The sequence below is a fragment of the Monodon monoceros genome, unplaced genomic scaffold (assembly GCF_005190385.1).
Source record: "Monodon monoceros isolate NGI ecotype Baffin Bay Population unplaced genomic scaffold, NGI_Narwhal_1 Super_Scaffold_11, whole genome shotgun sequence".
Lineage (NCBI taxonomy): Eukaryota > Metazoa > Chordata > Mammalia > Artiodactyla > Monodontidae > Monodon > Monodon monoceros.
The window spans coordinates 72,618,887-72,631,989 of record NW_021703767.1 but is presented as its reverse complement, the minus strand read 5'-3'; positions in this window follow the sequence as shown (position 1 = coordinate 72,631,989).

The following is a 13,103-nucleotide window of genomic DNA, read 5'->3' as shown; positions in this document are numbered from 1 at the left end:
ACCTTCCTCCCCAGGATAAAACAAAAGAACATTATTACCTAGGTCCTCATCACTAGTAATACCAGTTGTTATGTATCAGGCAATTAGCATGTGCCAGGCACTCACATTACCTCGTCTAATCTTGACAATAATCTAGTGAGGTGGGAGCTGTTCATGTCCATTTTATAAATGAAGAAACAAAAGCACAGAGAGGTTAACTTGTTCAGATCACATAACCTGTGCTGTGGAGCCAAGGTTCAAATCCAAGCAGGCTGACCCCGGAGCCCACCATGCTCAACACGGCACTGTACCACCATAATGAAGGGCATCACCCAATCCTAGGGAAGGAAGAAATACTATTTGTATTTCTGTACTATGTATCAGCCACAAAATGTCTTCTTATTAAATCACAGCTTTCAGCAACCTTCCCCAAACCATTACCACCTTTCCAGTTTGGGGGAAAAAAAAAAAAGTCTTAGAAAAGTCCATACTATACTTACTCATTGTGATCAGATCTCAAGGACTGGAAATAAATCATTTGTAATTGGAACAGCAATGAACTTGGAACCAGAAGACACAGATTATCAGTTCTGTGACCTCAGGCAAGTTATGTCTCTGGGCCTCAATTTCTTTTTTAAAATTTATTAATTTAATTTTTTTGCTAAATTTATTTTATTTCTTTAAAATCTTCATTTCCTTAAACATGTTAATCAACTTTTTGTTGTTTAGTTGTAACTTACGTCTGAACATCTCCTTCTGCCATCTGTTGTTTCTGCTGGGTCTTTCTCATGGTGCCTTTCTTTCTTTCTTTCTTTTTAATTTCTTCATGTGTAATCCAGGAAAAATGATAACTAATTATAAAGACTGTAACTGGAAGTGGTATGTAAACTGAAAAGTAGTATATACAAACTTGAAGGGACTTTTCATGTTTATTTAGAAGGGCCATTTTAAAATGGAATTGATATCACTTATATTAATTGAAAATTTAAGCAGCAAGATCTGATCGTTCATTTTGTTTCTTGTGACTGATGACTTATGCAACACTTTCACTTCTGAATAAGAATTTTGATATAGAGATTTGTTTTCTTTGGGAGTAAAGTTTATAGATACCATAGGATCTTCAAGCTGGGGCCCTTGCCCTGCTGACACAGGGTACTGGCAATAGAGGCTGATGTAACATAAAAAGAAGCCTTTAGAAGCTTGTGCATGTGCTGTAACGCTATGCATCAAAACCTTAAATTAAAAATGTATGCTCCTTAACCTAGCAATTCCACTTCTAGGAATTCATCGTATGAATGAATATTTATTCATCTAGCATTGTTATTAATAATGGAAAATTGGAAGCAACGCTTTAAATAAGCATGTCATTTGAAAAAAAATCCTCCAGGGATAATAAAAGCCATTTTGGAAAAGTGTGGCTTATTATTAATGTGGGGAAAAGAAGTATAAAAAAGCAAAGTTTAAAAAGGAGGCTACAGGGGCTTCCCTGGTGGCGCAGTGGTTGAGAGTCCGCCTGCCGATGCAGGGGACACGGGTTCGTGCCCCGGTCCGGGAAGATCCCACATGCCGCGGAGCGGCTGGGCCCGTAAGCAATGGCCGCTGAGCCTGCGCGTCCGGAGCCTGTGCTCCGCAACGGGAGAGGCCACAACAGTGAGAGGCCCGCGTACCAAAAAAAAAAAAAAAAAAGGAGGCTACAAAAACAATTACCATGTAATCCAGCAATTCCACATCTGGATATATACCCCGCAAAACTGAAAGCAGAATCTTGAAGAGATATTTGTACACCCACGTTCACAGCAGCTTTACTCACAAGAGCCAAAAAGTAGAAGCCACCCAAGTGTCCACTGGCAGATGAATAGATAAATAAAATGTGGTATATGCATACAATGAAATATTATTCAACCTTAAAAAGGAAGGCAATCCTGACATATGCTACAATATAAATGAACCTGAGAACATTATGCTAAATGAAATAAGCCAGTCACAAAAGGACAAATACTGTATGATTCCATTTACAAGAGGCACTTAAGGTAGTCAAATTCATAGAGACAGAAAGTAGAATGATGGTTGCCAAGAGCTGGGGGGAGGAGGGAAGGAAGAGTTGTCGTTCATTGGGCATAGAGTTTCAGTTTTGCAAGAGGAAAAGGATTCTGGAGATTGGACTATACACTTTAAAATGATTAAGATGGTAATTTTAATGTTATATGTACTTTACCATAATTAAATTTTTTTCAAAGGCAAGGAGGAATTAATAAGGCATATGGAAAGAAAGTTTCAGGCAAAAAAACAAAACAAAAAAACAAGCACAGGAAAGCATGGTATATTCTGGGAACTACATGTGATTCCATATAGCTGGATGGACCAGACAATACAGGACCTCATACACGATGTTTAAGAATTTGGACTTTATCTAGAAAAGCAATATTGAGTTGATTTGCTTAAGACTGCTTATTGAGTTGAGGGCAGAATATTGACAGTATCACTCAGATCTCCTGATTTCCTGGTTAGAGGATGTATGTTTGTGTAGACATATGATGTATGTTTAGTGATCATCTTAAACCAGTAAACATCTTTATAAAAAGCTAATACTGCAATGTCTAACGTTTAACCCATTAATTGAATTGTACCACCCATTTTCCAAGAAGTACATATCACTCATACAGATCCTTAATTTTCTGTCATTATCGTTAAGCCCCTTTGAAGCTGAAAAATAAATGTAAATTCCCTTTAACTAAAGAGGCTACAAAATAACATGTAGGATACTATTTCTGTGAGAAAAATATATATGCATGGAAAAGACTGGAAATATCTAGAGCAAATGTTAGTAGTTATCTTTGGGGTGTGCAATTTGGGTTAATTTTTGTCTTTTTCCTGGTACTTTTCTGTTTTCTAATGTTTCTTAGTGAGCACATAAACTAGAAGAAAATGTTAATGGAGAAAAAGTAATTCTAAGGTTCACTCCATCCGATGGCAAATTTTTCAAGAATACTTTGGTAACCGTGTCAGTCTATTCTTCTGAGTCCAGCAGTTAATAATCCCTCTGCAGGTCAGCTTGGATCTGTAGAAGGAGCAGGACTGTGAGAGAGCAGCTGCTCACCCAGGAAGATCAGGCCCTCAGAGCCCCCTTCTCTCCCTTCCTCCCATCCTCCCTGTGCCTTCCACCCCTTTCAGTCTGCTTCTCAATTAGGCTGTCTTCCTAGAACACCCACTTGATGGGATCACTTCCCAAATACTAGCCTGATAGCAGGGTGCTTATGTACCCCGGGAGCAAAGGATGTTGGGAACTCCAAGGTATCTCACCAGTGGGACCATGTTATAGACCTGAATTCAGCTCAGAATTCCCTGCCTTACGAAATGAGGTCATTTTCGAGAAGTTCAAGGGGAAAGCAAAGAAAAGGGAGGGATATAAGATTGACAGAGAAATATCAGAAGATGTGAGAAGCTCATGGGGGAGGAAGGAGGAAAGGGTGAAGGCCAAATCCCAGCCCTCTGTGCAGGAGGACATAGTACACGCTTCAGCAGCAACTTCAGTGAGGTGCTGAATACAGCTTCTGACTGTGCAGGTCATCACCCGACCACTTGTGCCTAAAGAGACTCAGACTTCTCTTCTCAGAAAACAGAGGAATCTAAATCTGTGATAATAGGAAGGACCCTCCCTGTACCTAGCTTGCCTCTGAATTTCCCATGCCTTGTTGCTGACTTTCATCCTCCTCTTTCCAGCCTGGAAACTACTGCCACCTTTCTTCCTTCAGCTAATTTATCCTTCAGGGCTCAGCACAGGGTTTGCTTTCTTACTACATATCACAGTATACCTAAGGTATCTATATTGACTTCCTTCATTTAACCAAAAGTTCCTTGAGGGTAAGAACTCCGTCATTTTCATCTGTGTAGTCACAGTGCCTGGTAAATAATAGGCACTATTAAATATTGCTTGAACTGAATTGACCTATTGAAGAATTAAGGCTTTCTTGTTGCTAAGGCTTTCACATTGCCTACTTGAAGGTGAGCAACCTTTTCACTGATAACTGAGTTTGATGCATTGACCAACCTCTAGGACCTCCTGAGATCCAGCCTCCTTCTAGAGCCACCAAAGGCACTATCCACTGGCACCATCCCCAAGAGCATCCTGTACCAGGTTCCTTGGATGGGAGGGGCAGAAGGACCAATGCAGTTCTCTTGCTACCCGCACTAGCTCAGGGCTGGCTGAAGTCTTAAAATAAACCCCCCTGACCTCATCACTTCTTCAGAAACCTATCTTTCACATTTAAGAAGACCATAGTTATAAATTTTGAAGCAGTCTCCTCCTTGAGTATAGAGGATTCTGGGGTAAGAGCTTTCTCTGAAGAGGAGTTTCCCTTGCTCACTCCTGCACCATCTTCTCTCCATGACCAAATTTAAAAGGCATTCAACAGGATTCTGTGCTCAGAACCCAGATCAAACAAACAGCACAATTTTGCTGACTAGCCAACTGGTTCGGCTTTGGAGAATAGCTCTACTCACCTCCAGTAACCTGTGTTCCTCAAGCAACACCAGCCTAAAAGAGGACATGTCAGTAAGCTGACCTCAGAGTCAGCCTGCACTGAGCTTGACCTTAACCTGATCTGAACCTCCTGGTACTTTGGACCAGAAGAGCACCAGTCACACCCAAGTTTCCAGTATAAGGTCACAATGTAAAGAAGGGAATCAAGAGCACTGATCCAAAAAGATCTTCCTCAATGCTGTATTGTTTGAGTTTTTATTCTCTCCTGATTTGTTCACAATTAACTTGCAAAGCTAAGTGTGAACAGGCAGCTTCATGAACAAGACATAGTGAAGCCTAGAGACCAATTATAAGAGTTGTATACTCTTGCAGCATTTCCTTGGAAGATTCTTCAAATTAAGCCACTAGCTACATTTCTTTCTGGCCTGATGTAGAGTCACCAAACTTTAGAACAAGATTGATTCACTAAACAAACTTTGCCTTTCTTTTTCTGGTGCTTCATTTAACTAGTTTATGCCTCAGAGTAAAGCTATTATAATGACATTATCCTTCTAATGAGCATCGGTGCAATGCTTTCCTGATGGCAATACCCAGAATTATGCAGTGTTTAAAAGCCACCACAACTTTAGGGAATACTCACTAATTTTTCTATTGCAAATACCATAGTCATCAAAATGAATGAGTTCAATTCTTTTAGTGTTTTTTCAAATTTTTAATTCTTTTAATAAATCATGGCTTCCCAAAGGAATAAGCATAGTTCATTAGCAGTGCTAATGAAAATGTCATCTTCAGTAAAACTTACCAGAATGTCATTCCCTGAAGTAAAATGTTTTCAGATGCTCTGTTTCCCAACTTTATTAAAGAAAAACTTTGTAGTCTGGTTTAGTAAATTGAACATAATTGAGAGCGAGAGAGGAACAATTATCCCTAGACAAGTAATTATTTATATAATTAAAAAAACCCCAACTCTAATAATAGTGTTACAAATCTTCAGGGGAAATAAGAGATTTTTTAAAAATAAGAAGACTGGCATGAGAAACATTATTATTAATTCCTTTTATGCTATTATGTTAATTGCTGAGGCCTTCTCTCCATTCATGTTTAACCAAGGAACTTTGAGAAGTTTGAAATAAATAGTTTCAGATTCAAAGTTCCAACTCCTAAAGGCTTCAGCTCAGTAGTTTCCTTCTTAAACAAGTTTAAGTTTGTCCTAGGGAAATACAGTTTATTTTAGTGGCTGGCTCATGCTAGCATAATACATATTAGTTGAGGCTAATAAATGAAGCTTCCAGTGAAGCAGCAGACTGAACAGTTATTCTGATATCATTTTTTTTTTTCTGATATCATTTTTGCTCCTTGTAGGAACGTTTTCTTGTCATTGTGGAAATAAACGATGAACACCTGAATAAGAACAGTGGCTATTTATTCAAAGCTTACTATAGTGTGGGATCAGCTACCATCTCTTGTGTCTGGCAGAGACTCAAAGGCAGACAGGGGAGTGAGAAAGCTTATAGTTTTTTTTTTTTTAAAAAAAGGCATCAGGTATGCTCTGATTGGAGGTTGTTGACACAGGAAAGTTGGAGGTGGGATAACCAGCAGGACATTTGGGGAGCATATTTGGTTTTCTCTGGTTAGTCCTGAGTTAGAAGCAAGGGCAAAACATAGGGAAGCTGGCAGTCATTCACAGAGTCCTGATCATTCTGCGCCAGTTGCTACAGAGGTTGTGGTTGGCTCCCTGGGCTGGTCGCTGCAGAGGTTGTGGATCAGAGATCTATTGTCCTGTGGAGTCTAGCCAACACCTGTGTATATGTTCAGTCTCTCATCATATATAGCAGTCAGTTTCTTGAGTTGCTTTCTCACCTCCTTCCACTTTGAAAAATCAAAAGGTAGTGACCCACAAAGTGATTTACCAAGCTGTTAAAAATCCACTCTTAAAGAGTGAGTCAGAGCAGGGGGCCAAAGATGGGAATGCATACTTTACTTTTAAGTATACATGCTTCTACTGTTTGCAGTTTTCTTTTTTAACCATAAACAGATCTTAGTTACATAGTTTTTTAAATTGTATATTTGTTTAAAAATATATCCTTAAAGAAAGCATCAGGGCTTCCCTGGTGGCGCAGTGGTTGAGAGTCCGCCTGCCGATGTAGGGGACATGGGTTCGTGCCCCGGTCCGGGAAGATCCCATATGCCGCGGAGTGGCTGGGCCCGTGAGCCATGGCCGCTGAGCCTGCGGGTCCAGAGCCTGTGCTCCGCAACGGGAGAGGCCACAACAGTGAGAGGCCCGCGTACCGCAAAAAAAAAAAAAAAAAAAAAGAAAGCATCAGAATATAAGTTAAGGCATACTAAAATTTTATTTTATTTTTCTACTTTTATTTTAACATCTTTATTGGAGTATAATTGCTTTAAGGCATACTAAAATTTTAATACTAGATGCTAATAAAGAGTGATTTTTTTCTTAGAGTGTTTATGATTTAGGTGGGGGAGACATGACATTTCACTTTCAAAGGGTCTTCTATTTGTTTCTAGAAATCTTAGAGACTCACGCACATATCAAGTTGGAAAGGTTCTGAGAAGTATGTAAAACTGTCTACAAATAGAACCACACCTGAACCTTCCTGGAAAAAATATGACACCCCTTAGAAAAGGAGATTCTGCAGTCTTGTCATTCTGGCCCTGTAATGTCCACTTCCTTCAGCCATCTCAGTCTCCAGGAGGGATGGTTCCTGCAGCAGCAACTGGAATTATCAGATTCTTTCCATTTACATTTAGCAATGGAATGCCGCTTAAGGAGTCAATGTGCATGGAAGTCACTGTGCATCACCTAACTTCTCTTTATATAAATTTTATAAGATACTTTCAATATACTTTTTTTTTTTTTTTTTTTTTGCTGCACCGTGCAGCTTGTAGGATCTTATTTCCCCGACCAGGGATTGAACTTGGGCCCTCGGCAGTGAGAGCACGGAGTCCTAACCACTGGACTGCCGGGGAATTCCCTATATAAATTTTAAAATAATCTTTATCCCTAGTCAAATTTTTCATGCAAATAGTTTTTAAAGGTCAAAGAGTGCTAAAAGTCCTATAGTAATAACAAAAGAATACAAGGTCCTTGACCTCTACCCACCTCTCCAATGTGCCCATCCCACTCTGGAGAAAAATCTTCAATTCTTTTAGCTGTTTCTTCTGGAATTTACTTCCATATTATTAAATAATATAGAAGATTGATACTTTTATTCAGCAGTTGAAATTATCAATTGACTTTCTGTTACCTGTGTATGATTTATCTGAAACCGTTAATTTATTGATTCTCATCCTGCTTTTACAATTGTATCTCTCTTTTTTGTTGTAAAATTATTTTTCATTACTATATTATGTTTTCATTACTAGGACTACAAAAATATTGTACTTTTGAGCCAAATAGTATATAGTGATATTTTCTTTCTTACACAATTTATTTTCCTGGAGTTAACAGATGTTTTTCATTTGTTTAGATTTCTTTCAACATCTTCTTAAGTTTTCCCACCCCCTCCAACAGCTCTGAGAAACGCTCCTTGATCAAATTTTCAATGTGATCAAAACTATCAACTAGTTCACCAATTCCATGTCTGTCTTGGAAACATTGATCCTAAAGTCCTCCCACCTTCCAATCTGTACTGCTTCCTCTCAAAGTCCTGCTCCACAGCTGTAGTACTGAAATTGTCTTAAACCAGCATCCTGGAATTCCCTTCACCTATTCCAAGTTGGATCCTGTTTCTTGGATCCCACATTTCCTATTTTGGTTTATGCTCTTGTTTTGCTGAAATACATCCATCTAGAAGCCTCCTGAAAAAGCATGCACGGGAGATAATTTTTTTGAGAGACTGAAAAAAAATTTTTTTTAATTGTACCCAGATTGGCAATCTGTTTAGCATATGATCCTGAGGAAAAGCAATTTTTCCTTAGAATTTTAAATACATTGTTTAACCATCTTCTAAATTCCAAAGTTATTGAGAATTCTGATGCCATTCTGATTTCCAATTCTTAGTATATGGACTGTTTTTTCTTTCTGGAAGCATTGAGGATCTACACTGCATTTTTATTGTTCTAAAATATCACAATGATGTATTTTGGTGTGGGTCTTTTTACATCCATTAAGCTTGATGGTCAGTGGGCCTTTTTTGATTTGTTGACTCTTGTCTTTCAGTTCTGATAAATTTCTTGCATTATTTATTTAGTCACTTCCTCCCTTTATTTTGTTAATTTCTAGTATTATTTACTTAGTTTTCTCCCTTGATCTCTCTTCCAGAATATTTACTATTTGATAATCTTTGTTTACCAAACCTCTCATTTTCCTATATTTTCTTTCTCATTGCTCTCTTTTTCTTCCTTCCTTCCTTCCTTTTCTTCCTTCCTTTCTCTCTCTCTCTCTCTCTCTCTTTCTCTCTCTCTTTCCCTCCTTCCCTCCCTCTCTTTTTCTTTCTGGGAATTTCCTTGACCTTATCTTCCAAATTTTTTTGAGTTTTATGTTTTGTTTTCAATTTTTTTTTTTTTTTCGGTACACGGGCCTCTCACTGTTGTGGCCTCTCCCGTTGTGGAGCACAGGCTCCGGACGCGCAGGCTCAGCAGCCATGGCTCACGGGCCAGCTGCTTCGCGGCATGTGGGATCTTCCCGGACCAGGGCACGAACCCATGTCCCCTGCATCGGCAGGCGGACTCTCAACCACTGCGCCACCAGGGAAGCCCCCTCATTGTGGTTTTGATTTGCATTTTCCTAATGGCTCAGACTAACTTTTGTTGTGAACCTCCCAACTATATCTATTGGTCTTTTTTTCTCAGGCAGTTCCATTTTTGTTTGTTTGTTTTGTTTTGTTTTGTCTGGAGTCTATGTGCCCAGCTATGGCTCCTGGATCTAGGGGGAGGAAGTGGGCTGGTGAGGGAGAATCACTGGGTTCAGTGTGCAGATTTTCTTTTAGTCTCCTATTTTTACTGCTGTAACTCACCACCACCTTCTGTGTCTAGTGTCCCCAAATCTAAAACCTCTCTTTTTACCCGGTAAATAAAACTCTTGTCTTTTGGAGTAGTAGGGGAAGGTGGTTACGTGTCTGAGTGTGTCGGAACCTAGCATCTAACTTCTCCTTATTCAGGTATATAACCATTCTCCTTTTTCAGCTTCCCCCACAACCCTGCCCCACCATGCCTAGCTGTACCTCATCTTCACTGGTATCTGGACCCTCTATTTCCTAAGCTCTTTTAGGGTTCTTCAAGACAAGTGTACCTGCTTTTTTTTAGATATAAAATTTTAATTAAGAAATATTTCAAAAATACAGACAATAAATGGAACAGTCTTGTTACATTAATCAATATGTTAACACGTCTCTCTCTCTCTCTCTCTCTCTCACACACACACACACACATTTTTCCCTACTTGGTTTTTAAATTTTTATTTATTTATTTATTTTTTACTCCCTCAACCCCTATCCCAGGCACTTGAATTTGACCAATTCTCTAACTACTTTTTTGAGGTTACTAAGCACTCTTATTTTCATTGAGGATGAAGAAACGAGTTCGTTTTTGTTCTAATATTTTGGGAGTGATTTTCTAAGAGAAAAGAGAATAGAGATATAGCTTTATTCTGCTCCCCTGAATCCAAGCTTCTCTAAATTACTATGGTAGCATTTCTTATCAAATATCTGCTCCTTCCTTTTCTTTAAAGACTTTAATCACCTTCATTAGCAATTGATAATGTCCCCTCCTTTTAATTTTTGTTTTTGTAAGTATTATTTTGTTGTCCTCCATCCACTCTGGGCTTGGCTTTATTTATTCACAAACTAATTTGCAATTTGAAATGATTTCCAACTTGTGGAATTTTTGCAGAGTTTTTAAAAAGCGTATCTGGAAGTTTCCTGAACTGTAGCCCAATTTATTAATAATAGGTAATTAATCTCAGTTGATAAGAACTATCTTTTGGAAGAAATTAATCTAACATAAAGGAAATTTAAATAGAAAGTAAGATTTAAATGATTCTTTGTTGTTACTGTTCTGGTGAGCTTAAAATAAAAGGAAATAATAAAAGAATATGGGGTTATACAACATGAGGAACAGGAAAATTACAGCTCTAGCCAGTGTCATTTCCCAAAAATGAAAGACTGGCACAGAAAGCTTCTGGAATACTGTGGCAGTTTTTTGTACTAAAGGAGATTGGTCACTGGGACTCAATCCATGTCCAATTATGAAGATTCTTTTGCTTATCAGAATTCTATTAGCCAAGCCACATCTCAGAAATGGAATACAAATGATTTCCTAAAATTGTAGTAGTGTTTCTTCAAATTCCAACTAAGTTTCCTATGAAAGGATAATCTGACCAGGGGGCCCTACCCAGAGCCTTCTTTGAATAGACACTGGTAATCCTTTTGGCAGGAAGTGGGGTGAGGAGGCTGTCTCAAAGAGATTTGAGTATAATCCTAAGGATTTCAATATGGGATCCTAGAGTTTCTGTCAATACCCCAAGTTCTTCACAGGCAGAAAGGCAAATCTGGTTAAACTTAGAAATGTATTTTTAGGAAATATTACTAGTTCCCACTCCCTCTCCCCGCCCAGAGGAAGACTGATTATTCCTGAAATGCCAGTAGCATTCTGCTATCAGGGAAAAGCCTTTTGATAATTGTGTGCTGATACTGTCTGGGAGCATTTCTGTCTGTGAAATGAGAGGATGGCCCTAGATGATGTCTAAGGGCCCTTCCAGGCCACATGTCCCATACATTTATGAAACCTCTCATTAATACTCAAGGGTACTTGTCAGGGTAAAAGAAGGAAAGAAGGAAGCTACAGAGTGTTTTAGATAAACAACTTTGCATTAAAAAAAAACTTATTTAGTCATAACATATAATTAGGGTGTGGATATTTATTTCTTTGTGGTCAGAGGTGACATTCCTATTTCCATTAAAACTATCTCCACTTTCAGTGCCTAATTGTCATGGAGGTGGGCAACTGTCCACATTTTAAAGGGAATTGATTTCAACTTGTACCTTCTGTTCTGGTAAGAGTTATCTTTGCAGAAGGAGGTCAGTCTCAGTACCACTAAAAATGGGTAGAATGGATTCTTGATGTAGATAAAATGGTACTAATACCACAGCAGGGACAGAAGTTTCAAGCGCTTAGAACTCTCATCTCAAAGGTCACTTAGTCCAACCCTCTGTCCTGGGTATCTACCTCTCTCTGACAAGGAAGCCTTGTTGGATTCTTTCAGACTTTTCTTGATGGGAAACTCCTACCGCCTTGGGGCAGGTCTTCGGAATTTTGGACAGTTATGACAAATTACATTAAAGAGGAACTTCTTGTGGCCCTGTAACTTTCATCCATTAGTTTTAGTACTGTCTCCTGGCTACACAGAATAAGCTGGTTTGAAGATTAAAGTCAAGCTCCCTAAAGCCCTCTCTTTTCTGAAAAAACTGACCCTAGATTCTACAGTTGTTCCCCTTGGGGTAAGGTTTCACATCCCTGATTGCTCTGGTTACTCTTTTCTTTCCAGATGCTGGTTGTCTAGATCCCTCTTAAAGTGTGCTGCCAGGAAATGCCTGCTGAGCTTTTCCTGGAGGTCTAAACCAGCATGGTCACTTTTACGATTCTCAACATTGTTCCTCTTCTTGTAGCCTAAGCTGGCCTAAGTGTTTGGACAGCATCAAGTCCTTTCCTTTTATTGATTTCCGTGGCACCGGCAGCACACTACCACTTGCTGGAGTGAGAGCAAAAGACGCAGTAGAGTCTGGCAGGACCTGAGTACTTTTACAGAAGATGGGCTGGGAGAGGATAGGGGAGAGGACAAAGATAGACATGTGGAGCTACAAGGGTGGCTTGGGTAGAAGGATTATTGGGAAGGGAAAGTTTAAAACTGAGAAACAATTTTTTTGAGAATCAAATCTCTGACATATCAATAGAAGAATGGGGGATTTGAGCCTTTCCCTGTATCCTTTGACTCCCTAAGGCTTTGAAGCTATTTGAGAGGAAAGTTAACTTGGAGCCGGAAAGTTTATATTGCTACATACATTTTTTTCATTATTATTATTATTTTTTTAATGAGGAGGTTGGAAAAGTCATCAGATCCTGTATCAGGTCTTAGTTGATGGCAGCTGCTACCTGCATAAAGTAAGGAGAACTTCAAGGAAATAAAAGTTGTTTGGAAAACTCCAGATGTCATTGCTTTGTATGTTGTGATGATGTGGTAGCCAGCCCCTAATGATTCTTACCTCCTGGTATTCATACTCTTGAGGCTGATCTAAATAACAAATAGGAGCTTGTGGAAATGATGGAATGTTACTTCTGAGATTAGGTCAGGAAAGATGTTGTGGCTGTTGCCTTGCTCTCTCGGAACACTTGCTCTGGAGGAAGTCATCTACCATGTCATGAAGCCAGTGGAGCAGCCCTATAGACAGAGCTTCTTGGTGAGAAACTGAGGCCTCCTGCCAACAATCAGAGGCCTTGTGAGGGAGCCAAATTGGAAGAGCCTCCTTTAATCCCAGTTAAGCCTTCAGATGATGGCAGCCCTGGTAGACATTTTGAGTACAATCTCTTGAGATTACAAGCCAGAACCATCCAGCTAAGGTCCTCCTGAATTTCTGATGCACAGAAAATGTGAGATAATGTTTATTGCTGTTTTAGTTACTATGCTACT